The following is an 18,541-nucleotide window of genomic DNA, read 5'->3' on the forward strand; positions in this document are numbered from 1 at the left end:
GCAAGACTAAAGAATCATAGGGAGAAAGCCATGAGTTCCGTGCTTTGCTTTTTCCTCTTCTGGAATTCTGCTGCTCTCCTTGGTATTGAAACTGCACTCCTTGGTAGGTGAACTTGGTCTTGGCTGGATTTCTTGTTTATCTTCTGGGGGAGGGGCCTGGTGTAGTGATTCTCAAGTGTCTTTGCCCCAGGCGGAATTACACCTCCCTTACCCGGGGCCGGGGTGAGTAATCTGCTCGGGTTTGCTTTCAGGAGCGTTTGTTCCCTGAGCTCTTTCCGTAGAGTTCCGGAGGACGGGAATACAAATGGCGGCCTCCTGGTCTCTGGCCCGGAGGAGCCGAGAGCCCAGTGCCCCACTCGTCAGTGCACCCTCAGAGAATAGCGCCCAGTAACTCCCGTCTGCCTGACCTCCGGCCACACCCTGAGCTCACCGAACCTGTGACCGGTTCAAGGTACCCCGGAGCTGTGAGCTTACTGTCGGCTCTGTCTCTGTAGCCGGCTTCCCCGTTCTAATACCTTCAAGCTCTGCGACACTCAGACAGCCTCGATCCTTCTGTGACCCTGCGGGACATGAGGCCACGCTGACCCCGCGAGGGCTTCTCCCCGGTTTAGCCTCTGGAGCGATGTCCCTCAGCGGAGCAGACTTTTAAAAGTCCTGATTTTGTGCTCCGTTGCTCCGCCGCTTGCCGGGAGCTGGCTCCTCCCCCCAGGGTCTATCTTCCCGTCGCTTTGGATTTACTTCTCCGCCATTCCTACCTTTCAGAAAGTGGTTGTTTTTCTGTTTCTAGAATATGCTGTTTTTCTTCTCTTCAATCTACAAATGGATTTGTAGGTGTTTGCTATCTTTAGATAGGCTATCTAGGTGATCTCCTTCTAGCTGAAGTAGTCTCAGCCTGCTACTTTTCCGCCATCTTTACTCCTCCCTCCCTTTGGAGACATATCTTGAAAGAAGTTGCTGTGGCTGATATCGAAGAGGTTACTGCCTATATTCTCCTCTAGGATTCTGATGGATTTCTGTCTCATGTTGAGGTCTTTATCCATTTTGAGTTTATCTTTGTGTACGGTATAAGAGAATGGTTGAGTTTCATTCTTCTACATATACCTGTCCAGTTTTCCCAGCACCATTTATTGAAGAGACTGTCTTTTTTCCACTGCATATTTTTTCCTGTTTTGTCGAAGATTATTTGCCCATAGAGTTGAGGGTCCATATATGGGCTTTCTACTCTGTTCCTCTGGTCTATGTGTCTGTTTTTATGCCAGTACCATGCTGTCTTAGTGATCACAGCTTTGTAGTAAAGCTTGAAATTGGGTAACGTGATGCCCCCAGTTTTATTTTTGTTTTTCAACATTTCCTTAGCACTTAAAAAGATTATCCACCATAACCAGGTGGGATTCATTTCTGGGCTACAAGGATGGTTCAACATTTGCAAATCAATCAATGTGATAGAACAAATTAATAAGCGAAGAGAGAAGAACCACATGGTCCTCTCAATTGATGCAGAAAAAGCATTTGACAAAATCCAGCATCCGTTCCTTATTAAAATGCTTCAGAGTTATAGGGATAGAGGGAACATTCCTGAACTTCATCAAATCTATCTATGAAAGACCCACAGCAAATATCATCCTCAATGGGAAAAAGCTTGCAGCCTTCCCGTTGAGATCAGGAACACGACAAGGATGCCCACTCTCACCACTCTTGTGCAACATAGTATTAGAAGTCCTAGCAACAGCAATCAGACAACAAAGAGAAATAAAAGGTATCCAAATTGACAATGAAGAAGTCAAACTCTCTCTTCACAGATGACATGATTCTTTATATGGAAAACCCCAAAGACTCCACCCCCAAACTACTAGAACTCATACAGCAATTCAGCAACATGGCAGGATACAAAGTCAATGTACAGAAATCAGTGGCTTTCTTATACACTAACAATGAAAATACAGAAAGGGAAATTAGAGAATCAGTTCCATTTATTATAGCACCAAGAACCATAAGATACCTGGGAATAAACCTAACCAAAGAGGTAAAGGATCTGTACTCGAGGAACTACAGAACACTCATGAAAGAAATTGAAGAAGACCCAAAACGATGGAAGACCATTCCATGCTCTTGGATCGGAAGAATAAACATTGTTAAGATGTCTATACTGCCTAGAGCAATCTATACTTTTAATGCCATTCCGATCAAAATTCCACCAGTATTTTTCAAAGAGCTGGAGCAAATAATCCTAAAATTTGTATGGAATCAGAAGAGACCCCGAATCGCATTTATTTTGTTCTTAATACTTCACGGGAGTACTAATACTTCCCTTCCCATACCTATACTTTAGAAGAATGTAGAAGTCTCACCTTATGAATTACCTGTAGGAATCATTTTAAGTACATGTTACTGTTCCTGAGGGTATGAACTGCATCTTATACCTTCTATCCCCAAAAAACTAAAAAAATACCTGTTGATTAATTCAACTTGGTATACCAAGCATATGTGTATCATCTGTAATGTATAAAGCTGTGAGCTAAGAGTTATATTAGGTACATAGGGAATAAGAAATACAATCCCTGCCCTCGAGAAACTTCTAGGCATCTTTTCATGTCCATCAGCCATCTGTTTGTCTTCTTGGAAGAAATGTATGTTCATGTTCTCTGTCCATTTTTTTAATTGGATTATTTGCATTTGGGCTGTTGAGTTGTATTAGTTCTTTATGTATTTGGGTACTAACCCTTTATTGGATATATCATTTGCAAATATTTCTCCCATTCAGTAGGTTGCCTTTTATTTAGTTTTGTTGATTGTTTCCTTCACTCTGCAGAAGCTTTTTATTTTGATGTAGTCCCAGTAGTTTATTTTTGCTTTTATTTCCCTTGCTTCAGCAGACATATCTAGAAAAATGTCACTATGGCTAATGTCAGAGAAATTACTGTCTGTGCTCTCTTCTAGGATTTTTTTTGGTTTCAGGTCTCACATTTTGATCTTTAATCTACTTGGGGTTGATTTTTATGGATGGTATAAGAAAGTGGTCCACTTTAATTCTTTTGCACGTAGCTCTCTAGATTCCCCAATACCATTTGTCAAACAGACTATCTTTTTCCCACTGTACAGTCTTTACTCCTTTGTCAAGATTAATTGACCATATTATTGTGGATCTATTTCTATATCATCAGGGAAATACAAATTAAAATGCAATTTTAATTTTATTTCTATATCATTTCATCTATATCATATCATTTGAAATTTAATTTAATTTCTCTATCAGGGAATGCAAATTAAAACTATAATGAGATAGCATCTTATACCTGCTGGAATGGCTAAAATCAAAAACCCAAGAAATAAAGAGCATTGGAGAGGATGTGGGGGAAAACAGCACTTATGCACTGTTGGTGGGAATGCAAACTGGTTTGACCACTGTAGAAAACAGCATGAAGCTTCCTCAAAAAGTTAAAAATAGGGGCACCTGGGTGGCTCAGTGGGTTAAGCCTCTTCCTTCGGCTCAGGTCATGATCAGGGTCCTGGGATTGAGCCCCACATAGGGCTCTCTGCTCACCAAGGAGCCTTCTTTCCCCTCTCCCTCTCTGCCTGCCTCTCTGTCTACTTGTGATTTCTCTCTCTGTCAAAGAAATAAATAAAATCTTAAAAAAAAAAAAAAAGTTAAAAATAGAACTACCCTATGACCCAGCAATCAATCACACTACTGGGTAGACAAAAATACAAAAACACTAATTCAAAGGGATACATGCCCCACTGTGGTTTTTAGCAGCATTATTTCAATAGAGAAATTATGAAAACAGACTAAGTGTCCATCAATTAATGAGTAGATAAAGAAGGCATAGATAGATAGATACAGATACAGATATTAGAATATCATTCACCCATAAAAAAGAATGAAATCTCAGGGCACTTGGATGGCTCAGTTGGTTAGGCATCTGTCTTCAGCCCAGGTCATAATCTCAGGGTCCTGATACTGAGCCCTGCATCAGGCTCCTTGCTCAGAAGGGATCCTGCTTCTCCCTCTCCCTCTGCCTGCTGCCCCCCTGCCTGTGCTAGCTCGCTCTTGCTCTCGCTCCCTCTCTCTCTGTCAAATAAATAAATAAAATATTTTTTTTTAAAGAAGGAAATCCTGCCATTTGCAATGACATGGATGGAGTTTGAGAGTACTATGCTAAGCAAAATAAGGCAGAGAAAGACAAATACCATATGATTTTCCTCATATGGAATTTAAGAAAGAAAACAAATGAGCAAAGGAAAGAAAAAAAGGGAGAAACCAAGACACAGACTCTTAACTATAGAGAACAAACTGATAGTTACCAGGAGGGAAATTGGGGGTGGTAGTTGGGTAAAATAGGTGATGGAGATTAAGAGTACACTTATCATGATGAGAACTGAGTAATATATAGAATTGCTGAATCACTATATTGTACACCTGAAACTAATGTGACATTGTATTTTAACTATACTGGAATTAAAATTAAAAGCTTAATGAAAGGGTGCCTGGATGGCTCAGTGGGTTAAGCCGCTGCCTTCGGCTCAGGTCATGATCTCAGGATCCTGGGATCGAGTCCCGCATTGGGCTCTCTGCTCAGCAGGGAGCCTGCTTCCCTCTCTCTCTCTCTCTCTCTCTCTGCCTGCCTCTCCATCTACTTGTGATTTCTCTCTGTCAAATAAATAAATAAAATCCTTAAGAAAAAAAAAACTTAATGAAAAAGGGGAAAATAAAGAAACTTCCAAACAAAAAGTAGAGAAAAAAGATGTATGCAAGTGTTTATAATACAGAGTAGAATGTGATAACTAAAGTAAGGGAAAAAACTTGTGATCTCTGTCAAATAAATAAAAACATAGATATATAAAAAGAAAAAAAGTCAAGGCAAAAGAACCACATTGATTACAAAGAAAAAGGAAGAACTGTTATCACTATTGGAATGAGAGGTACCTTCATGAAAGATACGGAATTTGAGTTTGATTTTGAAAATGAACATACTTAGACAAGTGGAAGTGACAATATCAGATTAGTTGAGAGGAGCTAATGGGAGCCAAGACTCAGGTGGGGAAATGGTTGTAGGAATTTGATCTTCTTCGACTCACAGACCTGTGTTGAGACATGTAGAAGTCATTAGGATACCTTTGAAGGTCTGTGATTAGTCGAGTGACATGATTAATTTTGTCCCTTTAGAAGGGGTTAGGGAAAAAGGAAGAATGAGGTTAGGAAGCCTGTTGAGCAAAAAAGGTCACAAGCAAAATAAGAAAATGATAACAGGAATGAGAAGGAATAATGATATTAAAAAGATAGATATGAAGGTAAATGGATAGGCTATAACAACTAGATGTGAAAAAAAGAAAAAGTGCTCTCAGGTTTTGAAACAGTAGCTGAGAATGGTAGGGGCCACATTACACAAAGAGGTAATGCATAGGAGGAATAACAATTTTGGATCAGAAGGTAGAGCTTTGGGAGTCCTCTGCATAATGATGGTAAAGTAATGGAACTAGATGAAAGAAGATACTGGCCAGTGACTTCTGCTCTGTATTGACTGGACCTAAATAAATACAGCAGCAATTTTAGTCTATGTACCTTAGAGAGTATAGATGCATTTGTACAACTCTTTGCCAATGATAGACTCTAAAATTCTAAATCCTCTGTTCTGCAGGGTTGAACCTTTTTTTTTACTTCCCTTCCCTTCCATCCCATTCCCCTACTCCCCTTCACTTCCCACATGCCAAAGAATTAAGTTGACCCTTGCCTCACACCATATGCAAGAGTAAACTCAAAATGGATTATTGACCTAAAAATAAGAACAAAAAACTTTATAGCTCTCAGAAAACATAGGACTATAGCTTCATAACCTTATATATTAAGCAGTGGTTTCTTACCTATGACACCAAAAGCATATAAAACAAAAGAAAAATATATAAATGGGATTTTGTCAAAATTAAAAAGTTCTGTTTCAAAGGCCATCACCAAGAAAATAAAAAGACAACCCAGGGAATGAGAGAAATTTTTTGCAAATCCCGTATCTGACAGGAGACTTGTATCCAGAATATATGAAGAACTAATATAACTCAACATAAAAAGATAACCCAAATAAAAAATGGTCAAAGGATATGAATAGACATTTCTCCAAAGAAGATATACAGATGTCCAAGAAGTACATGATGGCCAATATCATTAGTCATTAGGGAAATGCAAACCAAAACCCACAGTGGTATACTACTTCACACCCACTGGTATGGCTATAATAAACACAGCAGACAGTAATAAGTATCAGTGAGTATGTGGAAAGATTGGAACCCTCATACTCAGCTAGTGGAAATGTAAAATGGTGCAGCCACCTTGTAAAACAGTTAGGCATTTCCTCAAAAGTCAAATATAGAGTGCAAGGGAGGAGCTATATTTAACCAATCAGTTCTGTGTTGTATATTATTTAACTAATGGATTCTGTGTAGGGTGTTTTCCTGAAGTGTCATGTGATTATTGAGGGCCTGGGTGCAGGGTAGAACCATGACAAAATGAATCCAGTTAGAGCCCCCATTAATTTTGATCATTCCATTTTATGTCCATCCTCTTCTCCTTGCTTTTTCATTCCTATACCTCACAACACTAGAGACACTGCCACATACACCACAAGAACATCCCCCAATGAACTTAGTCCCATTGCTCCATTCACTCACAGATGGGAATTCAGGCAACTGTCCACAGAGGTCACAGACAACATACCTATAGTTCTATCACATATATTACCCCATCATGCCTTAAGGAAGACATTTTCTCTTAAGGATTTTCATTTTGATATAGTTTTTTTAAAATCTTGTATTAAGATACCTCCACCTTTTTCTTGGATAAGGACAACGCAGGATTGGCCCTTTTTTGTCCATGATGTTGTTGTTCACAACTTCTCTTGATAGGCCTAGTACAATCTTAGGAACAGGGTTACTGTATGCTGAAGGTCAGACAGTAGCTCTTAACCTAGTCTATCTTAGGTACTTATGGTGTGCATTTTTTATTGGTATATCGTGTTTTATTTGTTCCTGATGTCTTTGGAGTTTTTCTGAGAAATGAATCAGTAATGTAGCATCAACTTAGTAAAATACATTTTAGGCCTTTTTTTTTTTTTAAGATTTTTATCTATTTATTTGACAGACAGAGATCACAAGTAGTCAGAGAGGCAGGCAGAGAGAGAGGGGGGAGGAAGCAGACTCCCCGCTGAGCAGAGAGCCCGATGCAGGGCTCAGTCCCAGGACCCTGGATCATGACCTGAGCCGAAGGCAGAGGCTTTAACCCACTGAGCCACCCGGCACCCCACATTTTAAGCCTTTAAAAAAAAAAATGTTAAACATAGGGTTACTATATGACCTAACAATTCCACTCCTACGTATATAGGCAGTTAGAATCGAAAACATATATCCATGTAACTCCTACATAGATGTTCCTAGCACCATTATTTCATAAATGCAGAACAGTGGAAATAAGCCCAAAATGGAATATTCATCAACAAAAATGAATGATGTACAATGTGAATGAAACTTGAAATCGTTATGCTAAGTGAAAGAAGACAGACACAAAAGGCCACATATTGCATGATTCCATTCATGTGAAGTATCCAAAATAGGCAAATCCGTAGAGACAGAAAGTAGATTAGTTGTCTTCAGGTACTTGTGGGAGGGGAAGATGAGAAGGTTGCTTTAGTAGACTGAGATTTCCTTCTGGGGTGATGAAAATATTCTGGAATAAGATAGTGTTGTTGGTTGTAGAACATTGTGAATATAGTGAATGCTACTGAATTGCTCCTTAAATAGGTTAAAATAACAAATATTATGTGTATTTTGCCACTTATTGCTTTTATCAATGGGGTAAATTTTATGGCATATAAATTATGTCTCAAAGCTGCTATAAAAATAAAAAGCATAATAGCTTACGTTAATCACCAGGGAACTGTGCTGAGGGGAAAAAATTCCAATCCCAAAGATTATATACTAGATGATTCTGTTTTTTATAATATTTTGAAATGGCAGAATTTTAGAAATGAAGGACAGATTAATAACATCTAGATGTTGGGATGGGTGCAGAGATGGTGGGAAGCAGGTTATAAAAGACAGCCTAAGGGAGAGGGAACTGTTCACATTCTTGACCATGGTGCTGGATATGGGATCCTACACAGGCAGTAAAACTTTATAGCGCTGAATACATTCATGAATACATGCACAGTAACAACTAAAATTTGTGAAATCTAAAAAAAACTGATGGATTGTGTCAATGTCATTGTGTCAATGTCAATTGTGATGTTATACCATTATTTGCTAGTAGAAGAGTACACTACTGGGGGAAACTGAACAAAGTGTACATACAAGCTCTATAGCATCTCTTAAAATTGCCTGTGATTCCACAATTACCTCCATAAAAATTGCAACTAATAAAAATGTATAAGAATAACTATATAGCTTTGAAAATTTGTTCTGTGGGCAAACTTCTATTAACATATAAAATGTATTCTTCTTACTCTTGTCTTGGCCCAGTAATAGTTTTATCTCCACAAGCAATACCCAAAATCAAAGTTTGGAGTGGGCCAAACTTACAACAGATTTTGTTTTGGTTTGACTTGGTTTGATTCAGTAATGCAGGATTTTCCAAAATTAAATAGGATGCCTGAGTGAAGAAAAGGTTTTTCTCAGGTTTTTTGCCTTTAGTTCAGTCATTTTTAGCAAAGATAGATTGTTATTCCTTCCTGTTCACTGATACTAGAAAGTTTGTATGTCATACTTATACCAAAGAGAAAATATGATTTTTTAATGAATAAAAAAACCACATTTCTGTGAAGTAGAAATCATCCTGTTAACATCTCCTCATGTTACAAAGATAAACAACAGGATTAACTGTTTACTTTAGGAGCACAGTCTGGTTGTTTTTCAGGAGAAGAACACAATGTCCTGCTGTATCTGGTTTCCCGTCTGCCGAGTGGGTTGGTGGAGCTGGGGAAAGGCCCTCCACCCACTCAGCCCTCTGCTGTCCTTCCCTCCTGCTTTTCTTCTTCCCTCCCTCTTTTCTGTGATTCTTCCTCCCCCACTGTTCATATCCAAACTCTCTTTTCTTCTCCCCCTTCTCCCTCCCCTTTTTTCTTTTTCTTGCTTTTCCCCTCTCACTTTGTCCTCCAATTTCTTCCATTCCTTCCTTAAAATGGAGGCTTAGTAAGAAATTATAATATGAGAGAGAGAACCTTGTTGATCTTTAGAGGCTGCTTAAGTTGACACTGACCTAGAAGAAAGCAGCCAGACTGACTCTAATTCCGGGAATTCTTGGTGGACTGCTAAGAACTGCTCCCATAACCCGGGTAAACATCCCACATGTTCACGTAATCTCCTCTCTCTGTGTACATGCATAGACACACGCACACAAGCCTGTTTCTCTTGTGTTTCTGTGAAACTGAGCCAGTGAGTGAAAGGAAGGGGAAATATGAATATTTTTCAAAAGTTGGGGAGGAACATTTGAAACTTCAAAGAGGAATTAGAGTCTCACTGAAATTCCCTTTACAGATTCACAGTTTTGTTTAACTTATTCCTTGTGCTTTGTTCTTGCTTTTGCAAATTAACAATACATGGATTTTTAGAATTCTTTTAAAGTATTCTTTAATTAGCATGATCTGTCCTTAAGCTGGTAAGAGAAGGAAAAAAAATTCTTAAAGACAAATATTAACTCCATAATGGACTTTTATACTTCCAACATGATGTGAATGTGATTGAACAGTGAGCTTCTTATCTGTTTTATTTTATGCTGGTGGGAATGTACTGTGGAATGTAGTTTCATTTGGCACCAGTTTTAGTCAGATCTTCCAACGTGGTCCCAGCCTCACCCTCATGGCTCAGAAACACATAGAATCAAAAGTCCTGCCAAATGACTCCTGGTGGCTAAACAGGAGATTCTTGAACTACTTTTTTGACTGCTATCTTATTTTCTGGGCTGGGAGGGGTGGGGTGTGGCTGGCTAGGGGCAGGGGCAAGCTGAAGACTGTGGGTATTTTCATGATTGTGGCTTCACCCAGAGTAGAGCTTTATTTTACAAACAGAACTGCAGTAGCTGGATGACAAGGACAGCATCACAAAGTTGGTTTCATGTATGGCAATGCCATTTCTGTGTGGAATAGTGTATCTTTGCACTATTATCAAGCACTTTTCTCCAAGCCCCTTCACCAAGGTGCACATATCTGCTTATAGACTTAGGAGCGTGGCCACCTGATTAGAGAATAATCTTATCCATTAACTGCATTTGTAATAGTAAATTTGCCCAGTGGGTGAAGGAAACCAAGATTTTGAGCACAGATGAAGTGCAAGATTTTAGTAGGTATGAAACAGATTTAAATTAATCTGGATTATACAGGTGCATAGCCAGGTGCATAGTCACATCCATCAACAGCAGAGCTCAAGGGTCCTGGGTGGTTCAGTGGGTTAAGCATCTACCTTCAGCTCAGGTCATGATCCCAGTCCCACATCAGGCTCCTTGCTCGACGGAGAGTCTGTTTTCCCTCTCCCTCTGCTTTGCCTCTCCCCTGGTTTGTGCGCTCTCTCTCTTTCTCGCTCTCTCTCTCTCTCTCAAATAAATATATTAATAATATGTAAAACAGAGGGGGGTGGGGAAAGGGGTCAGCTTAGTGGTGAGTATTAAGGAGGGCACATATTGCATGGAGCACTGGGTGTTGTACGTAAATAATGAATCTTGAAACAATGCATCAAAAACTAATGATGTATTTTATGGTGACAAACATAACACAATAAAAAAATTTTTTAAATAATATGTAAAACAGCAGAGCTTAAAACAGCCCCTCTTCTGTAGACCAGCTACTCCCCTGCACCACATGCTTAAAATGCTTAAAATCATGAAAATCACATTCTTAAAATCATGAAAATTAGAGGAGGGATCTTACATGGATGAGGGCCTACATTTTAGACATGGGTGAAACATTGATTTTAAATAAGTGGCATTCATTTGCCAGATCTTTATGCCAAGAATTTTCAATGTCAAATTGTCTCACTGAACGAATACAGTTCTTATTCAAACCACTAACATCCTACTTCCAAACTGCAAAGAGAAGACATTTTCTCTTTGCTGTTTGAAGTTAATCACTTCTAAAAATTGCAGTGTCCCTCTCACACTAGGTGTAGGGTATCTACCAACAGTGCTCAGTGCCAGGGTGAGTGTGAAAGGTCACCTGTGGCCTGAGGCCTAGCTTGCACATCACTGGCAGCACAGATTTGGTATTGCTGAATGTACACATCTGCCTTATCCAGTGGGTATTCTAGAGCAAGAAAGCAAAAGGGTATACTCAACTGCTTCCCAAAGTAGAAACTCAATTTTATTAACACTGATCCATCACATAACTTTAAAATGTCAGATCTCCTGGGGCACCTGAGTGGCTCAATTGGTGGACTTTTGGTTTCAGCTTAGGTCATTATCTCAGAGTCGTGAGATCAAGCCCTGGTAAGGGTCCATGCTCAGCACAGATCTACTTGTTTTTCTCTCTCTCTCAAATAAATAAATAAAATCTTTTAAAAAATTATAAAATAAAATGTCAGATCTCCTAATCTCCATGTGACTTGGCTAGCAGCTAAGTTCACAGTATTTCAGAGCTTACTAAGGACAGTGCTGGTATCTACTAGTTGTCCTGATGAGCATGGCCACATGCTGTTACAGTGTCTGCTCAGAGACCTCAGATGCTGTTATATTCCATCTTAGACTGAAATAACTGAAAAGGCCTCTAGAGAACAACCAGAAAATATGTCTCAGTGGTAGTGACAAGGCTGGAACTCCAGCCCCTCCACTTCACTGCCACCCTGCTTTGAGTAGCATCCTCTACTAACCAATTTGGGTTTCCATGTTTTGTGTTAATTAGCTCCATCCTTGCCTGCTAAATGGCTCAAGTCATTTGACCAGCCTTTGGATTCTGTAACTTCTCTAACCCACATCTGGTCTGCCTGTCCCTGAGGCTGCCTTTATTCTCCACTTCCTCTTAACCTCCTTAAGAGAGCTTAGGCAAGTATAGACTCTTCCCTGAGCCTTACCTATCATCACTACCTTGTTCTGTCTCCTCCTTGAAATGTTTTCCTAATGTGTGCTGACATGCTGACAGAGGCCAAAGAGGCCAAGAGACAACAGTAGTTGTGTGAGGGTTGGGAATCAAGGGTGGGAGCAGGCGCCACTGACAAGCTAGTGCCTCATCCACGAGTGTTGACCCTGTGCTGCCAGACAACAGTAAATTGGAGTTTTGTATAAAATCTCCTAATGTTTAATATTTGTTAACTAGTTTAAAAATCTGTTAACACTCTATAGGGGCGCCTGGGTGGCTCAGTCAGTTGGGCCTCTGCCTTTGGCTCAGGTCATGGTCTCAGGGTCCTGGGAGCAATACCACTTTGCAACTTCATTATTTCCTATCAGGAATTTGTCATTGATTAGAGGAATGAACTTGTACCTTCTCTATAAGTTTCTGTTCAAACCATACTCCACCCTGTCCTAAGCGTTGTATTTCTGAAAACAAATTTTATCTAACACCTTTTAGTGTCACCCCATTGTTGACTCATTGATGGCAGGAGGTAGGTGTGCAGGCAGACACACATGGCAGTTATTTACAACCTCTGCTGTTCTTTCAGCTTAGCCTCCCCATGGCCATCATCATATGGCCTTTACCTCAGCCACTATCAGGCATCACTGTGCCAGCCATGCCCAGCCATGTGACTCCACCAGAATGATGCCTCTCGTTCCTTCCCCAACCCAGTACTTTCCTCCCATCCCATTTTCTCCTTTTTTTAAAAATGCTTATCAACATTTTAATTTTTATTATAAATGTAAAACTTGATTTTAAATTAATAATAATGCATTGAAAAAGAGAATAATGCATTGAAATCGCCAAATATCAGTCTTTATCATATTATTACTTTCCTAATCTCTCTTTCTTTCTCTCTCTCTTTCTCTCTTTTTCTTTCTTTCTCCATCCCTCTCTCTTATTTTCTAGCCTTCATTCAATTTCCTAAACATGGAAACGCTCTTTCCCATCACAGGATTTTGTATATGCTATATTCTCTGTTTTAACTCCTTTTCTCTCAAGCTTTTGCATGATTGGCTTTCCTTCTTCAAGACTCATCTTAGGGGTATCTGGATGGCTCAATTGGTTAGGCATCTGCCTTCAACTTAGGTCATGATCCCAGGGTCCTGGGCTCAAGCCCCACATCAGGCTCCTTGCTCAGCAAAAAGTCAGGCCTCTCTTTTAGTGTACAGTGAAAAACCCATAATTGCCATTGTTACTAAGACTCTTACAATGTTTATATCATGGCTCTGTAGAGTTCTGTGCCCCACTGCATCTACTGTACTTCTTTTGTCTGACTTGGTAATTTTGTACTTGACTCCTTTATTGTGTTCAAGCAAATCAAGATGTCTTTTAGGAAATAAAAGGACAACTCACACTTAGGAATGAAAAGTGTCCAAATACTCTAAAAACTTATAAGCAATGGCTAAATAGCCATTATGTTTTCTTACACAGCACAGGCTAAATATCCAGAGGATCATTATTTCTAATGGAAGCACATTGAAGATAAAAATGGAAGACTGGCTTCTGGAATAGCAGGGTGAAGTCACAGTGGACTCTCTCCCTAATAAACATTTTATCTGGAAAAAGCTTAAAAATACTAATAATTTAAAGCTTTAGGAAATTTTCCTAAAGGCGTACAGAAAATGGAGAAACATTCCGTCAATAGAATCAAAACAATCCACTAAATTTCAGGAAGAACAAGGAGTCTGTGGCTCCTGAGCCATAACCTACCCACCCCCAACACAATTTGTCTTATGAAGACTATTGTGGGGCACTTACTCCAGGACTACAGCCAAGAAGATGTCCCCTCTCACCCCAGTACAGTTTCACTGTAGAAGATCTCCTAGCCCATGTTGTAGCTCTACCCCAAGTGTGGTTGGCCAAGAATACTAGTCCAGTTGTCCTACCCCAATTTATCCATAGGCTAGAAGCACCACATCAGAGAGGCAGTCCCAGACCAATGCCACCACCACCAGCCCCAGCACCCACTCTAGAGCAGAGGTGTAACTCCAGGAGAAGTGGATATTGTCTTCAACTCCCAGTACTATGAGTGACTCAGAGGTTCTGCCTGGAGGAAGACAGGTTATAAGGAAGAAGGCTCTAAGGCACTGTGGGAGAGAGCTGACTTTATTTGGAACAGAGTACAATTCCATGCCTAAGGGCATTGTTGAAAATAATAGGGATCTTGGTGAAGAGCAATTCCAAGATTGCCTGAAGCTCTGTGATACTGTATCAACAAGGAAATGGCCAAGCAATCAGAAGTTTAACAGAGAGCATCAAGGGAAAGACACAGCCAAGAAGAATCCTCCTAGTATCACAGTAAAACTTTCAGAGTCAAGAAGGGCGTAGTTGTCTGCACCCACTTAGAGTAAAAATCTAACTTCCAGAGGGTTTTAAGCATAACCTTTCACCGAAAAGTGGCTTGTGCTGACCTAGGGGCATGTGAAAAGATTAAAAAAAAAACGAAAAAGGGGGTTGGATGGCATCAGATACTGAAGCCTGCAGGAGAAAGTAGTTTGGACAAGTCAGTAGACAACTGAATAAACTGCGATAGAAATAACAATAGGATCAACCCCTGGAGAAGAGGAGGAATCCATATCTAGAGTTGCCACAGTGTAGTATCAAATGTGCTCAGTTGTCAACCAAAAATTACAAGATTGGTGAAGAAACAGGTTTTTTTGTGAGATTAAGAGTCACTTATGGTTTGTCTCCCTCCCAATCCCATCTTGTTTCATTTATTCTTCTCCTACCCACTTAACCCCTCATGGTGCATCTCCACTTGCTCATATCAGGGAGATCATATGATAGTTGTCTTTCTCTGATTGACTTATTTCGATAAGCATGGTACCCTCTAGACCTATACAGCAGGAAAAAAGGGGCAGGCACATGAAGGGGCCCAGATATTGGACTTAGCAGGCAAAAATTCCAAAGCAGCCATTATGAATATGTTCAGAGAATTCAAGGAAACCGTGTTTCAGGAATTAAAGGGTGGTATGATGACAGTGTCTAATCAAATGGAGAATAATGAAAAAACATAATAAAAGAAAACCAAATGGGAATTCTGGAGTTAGAAAGTATAATTAAAATGAAAAATTCACTAGCTAGGCTCAACAGTAGGCTTCAGAGAGAACAGGAATCCAGAGTAATTGAGCTTGCACAATCTGAAGGAGAGAAAATTAAAAATTTAAAATAATTAAATTAAAATAATTAAAAATTAAAAATAATAATAATAATAATAATAATGAGTGCTTACTTTGGTATCACTTATACTAAAATTGGAATGCTACAGAAATTAGTATAGCCCCTGCACAAGGATGACACGCAAATTTGTGAAGCATTACATATTTATTTTAATTTTTTTTATTTTTTTATAAACATATATATTTTATCCCCAGGTGTACATGTCTGTGAATCACCAACTTTACACACGTCACAGCACTCACCATAGAACATACCCTCCCCAATGTCCATAACCCCACACCCCTTCTCCCAACCCCTCTCCCCCCAGGAACCCTCCGGTTTTTTTGTGAGATTAAGAGTCACTTATGGTTTGTCTCCCTCCCAATCTCATCTTGTTTCATTTATTCTTCTCCTACCCACTTAACCCCTCATGTTGCATCTCCACTTGCTCATATCAGGGAGATCATATATTTGTCTTTCTCTGATTGACTTATTTCGCTAAGCATGGTACCCTCTAGTTCCATCCAGGTTTTCACAAATGGCAAGATTTTATTTCATTTGATGGCTGCATAGTATTCCATTCTGTATATATACCACATCTTCTTTATACATTCATCTGTTGATGGACATCTAGGTTCTTTCCAAAGTTTGGCGATTGTAGACATTGCTGCTATAAACATTCAGGTGCACGTGACCCTCGGATCACTATGTTTGTATCTTTAGGGTAAATACCCAGTAGTGCAATTGCTGGGTCGTAAGGTAGCTCTATTTTCAACTTTTTGAGGAACCTCCATGCTGTTTTCCAGAGTGGTTGCACCAGCTTGCATTCCCACCAACAGTGTAGTAGGGTTCCCCTTTCTCTGCATCCTCGCCAGCATCTGTCATTTCCTGACTTATTCATTTTAGCCATTCTGACTGGTGTGAGGTGGTCTCTCCTTGTGGTTTTTTTTTTTTTTTAAGATTTTATTTATTTATTTGACAGAGAGAAATCACGAGTAGATGGAGAGGCAGGCAGAGAGAGAGAGAGGAAAGCAGGCTCCCCGCCGAGCAGAGAGCCGGATGCGGGACTCGATCCCAGGACCCTGAGATCATGACCTGAGCTGAAGGCAGCAGCTTAACCCACTGAGCCACCCAGGCGCCCCATCTCCTTGTGGTTTTGATTTGTATTTCCCTGATGCCGAGGGATGTGGAGCACTTTTTCATGTGTCTGTTGGCCATCTGGATGTCTTCTTTGCAGAAATGTCTGTTCATGTCTTCTGCCCATTTCTTGATTGGATTATTCTTTGGGTGCGAGTTTGATAAGTTGTTTATAGATGTTGGACACTAGCCCTTTATCTGATATGCCATTTGCAGATATCTTCTCCCATTTTGTCAGTTGTCTTTTGGTTTTGTTAAGGGTTTCTGTTGCTGTGCAAAAGCCTTTTATCTTGATAAAATCCCCCAATAGGTCGTTTTTGCCCTTGCTTCCCTTGCCTTTGGCGATGTTCCTAAAGATGTCAATGCGGCTGAGGTCGAAGAGGTTGCTGCCTATGTTCTCCCCAAGGATTTTGATAGATTCCTTTCGCACATTGAGGTCCTTCATCCATTTTGAGTCTATCTTCATGTGTGGTGTAAGGAAATGGTCCAATTTCATTTTTCTGCATGTGGCCGTCCAGTTTTCCCAATACCATTTATTGAAGAGACTGTCTTTTTTCCATTGGACATTCATACCTCCTTTGTTGAAGATTAGTTGATCATAGAGTTGAGGGTCTATTTCTGGGCTCTCTATACTGTTCCATTGATCTATGTGTCTGTTTTTGTGCCAATACCATGCTGTCTTGATGATGACAGCTTTGTAATAGAGCTTTAAGTCCGGAATTGTGATGCCACCAACTTTGGCTTTCTTTTTCAAAATCCCTTTGGCTATTCGAGGTCTTTTCTGGTTCCATATAAATTTTAGGATTATTTGCTCCATTTCTTTGAAAAAAATGGATGGTATTTTGATAGGAATTGCACTAAATGTGTAGATTGCTTTAGGTAGCATAGACATTTTCACAATATTTATTTTTCCAATCCAGGAGCATGGAACATTTTTCCATTTCTTTGTGTCTTCCTCAATTTCTTTCATGAGTACTTTATAGTTTTCTGAGTATAGATTCTTAGCCTCTTTGGTTAGGTTTATTCCTAGGTATCTGATAGTTTTGGGTGCAACTGTAAATGGAATTGACTCCTTGATTTCTCTTTCTTCTGTCTTGTTGTTGGTGTAGAGAAATGCAGCTGATTTCTGTGCATTGATTTTATATCCTGACACTTTACTGAATTCCTGTATAAGTTCTAGCAGTTTTGGAGTGGAGTCTTTTGGGTTTTCCACATATAGTATCATATCATCTGTGAAGAGTGATAGTTTGACTTCTTCGCCGATTTGGATGCCTTTAATTTCCTTTTGTTGTCTGATTGCTGAGGCTAGGACTTCTAGTACGATGTTGAATAGCAGTGATGATAATGGACATCCCTGCCATGTTCCTGACCTTAGCGGAAAAGCTTTCAGTTTTTCTCCATTGAGAACGATATTTGCAGTGGGTTTTTCATAGATGGCTTTGATGATATTGAGGTATGTGCCCTCTCTCCCTACACTTTGAAGAGCTTTGATCAGGAAGAGATGCTGTACTTTGTCAAATGCCTTTTCAGCATCTATTGAGAGTATCATATGGTTCTTGTTATATCTTTTATTAATGTGTTGTATCACATTGATTGATTTGCGGATGTTGAACCAACCTTGCAGCCCTGGAATAAATCCCACTTGGTCGTGGTGAATAATCCTTTTAATGTACTGTTGAATCCTGTTGGCTAGTATTTTGGTGAGAATTTTCGCATCTGTGTTCATCAAGGATATTGATCTGTAGTTCTTTTTTTTTTTTTTCATGGGATCCTTGTCTGGTTTTGGGATCGAGGTGATGCTGGCCTCATAAAATGAGTTTGGAAGTTTTCCTTCCATTTCTATTTTTTGGAACAGTTTCAGGAGAATAGGAATTAGTTCCTCTTTAAATGTTTGGTAGAGGAACGCCTGGGTGGCTCAGTTGGTTAACCAGCTGCCTTCAGCTCAGGTCATGATCCCAGCGTCCTGGGATCGAGTCCCACATCGGGCTCCTTGCTCAGCAGGGAGCCTGCTTCTCCCTCTGCCTCTGTCTGCCATTCTGTCTGCCTGTGCTCGCTCTCTCCCTCTCTCTCTGATAAATAAATAAAATCTTTAAAAAAAAAAATAAATGAATGTTTGGTAGAATTCCCCCCGGGAAGCCATCTGGCCCTGGGCTTTTGTTTGTTTGGAGATT

The 18,541-nt window shown here is 39.8% G+C and overlaps 1 protein-coding gene and 1 non-coding gene across 8 annotated transcripts in view; both read left to right on the top strand.

The window, feature by feature from the left end:
• Nucleotides 1-18,541, top strand: part of SPIDR (scaffold protein involved in DNA repair) — a 590,033-nt gene that overhangs the window by 472,673 nt on the left and 98,819 nt on the right. The window lies entirely within an intron of this gene.
• On the top strand, nt 15,299-15,402 carry LOC132014724 (U6 spliceosomal RNA). The gene has a single exon (XR_009403378.1). It is a non-coding gene; the product is annotated as a U6 spliceosomal RNA (small nuclear RNA).

Source organism: Mustela nigripes, chromosome 3 (genome assembly GCF_022355385.1).
Source record: "Mustela nigripes isolate SB6536 chromosome 3, MUSNIG.SB6536, whole genome shotgun sequence".
NCBI classification, from domain to species: domain Eukaryota; kingdom Metazoa; phylum Chordata; class Mammalia; order Carnivora; family Mustelidae; genus Mustela; species Mustela nigripes.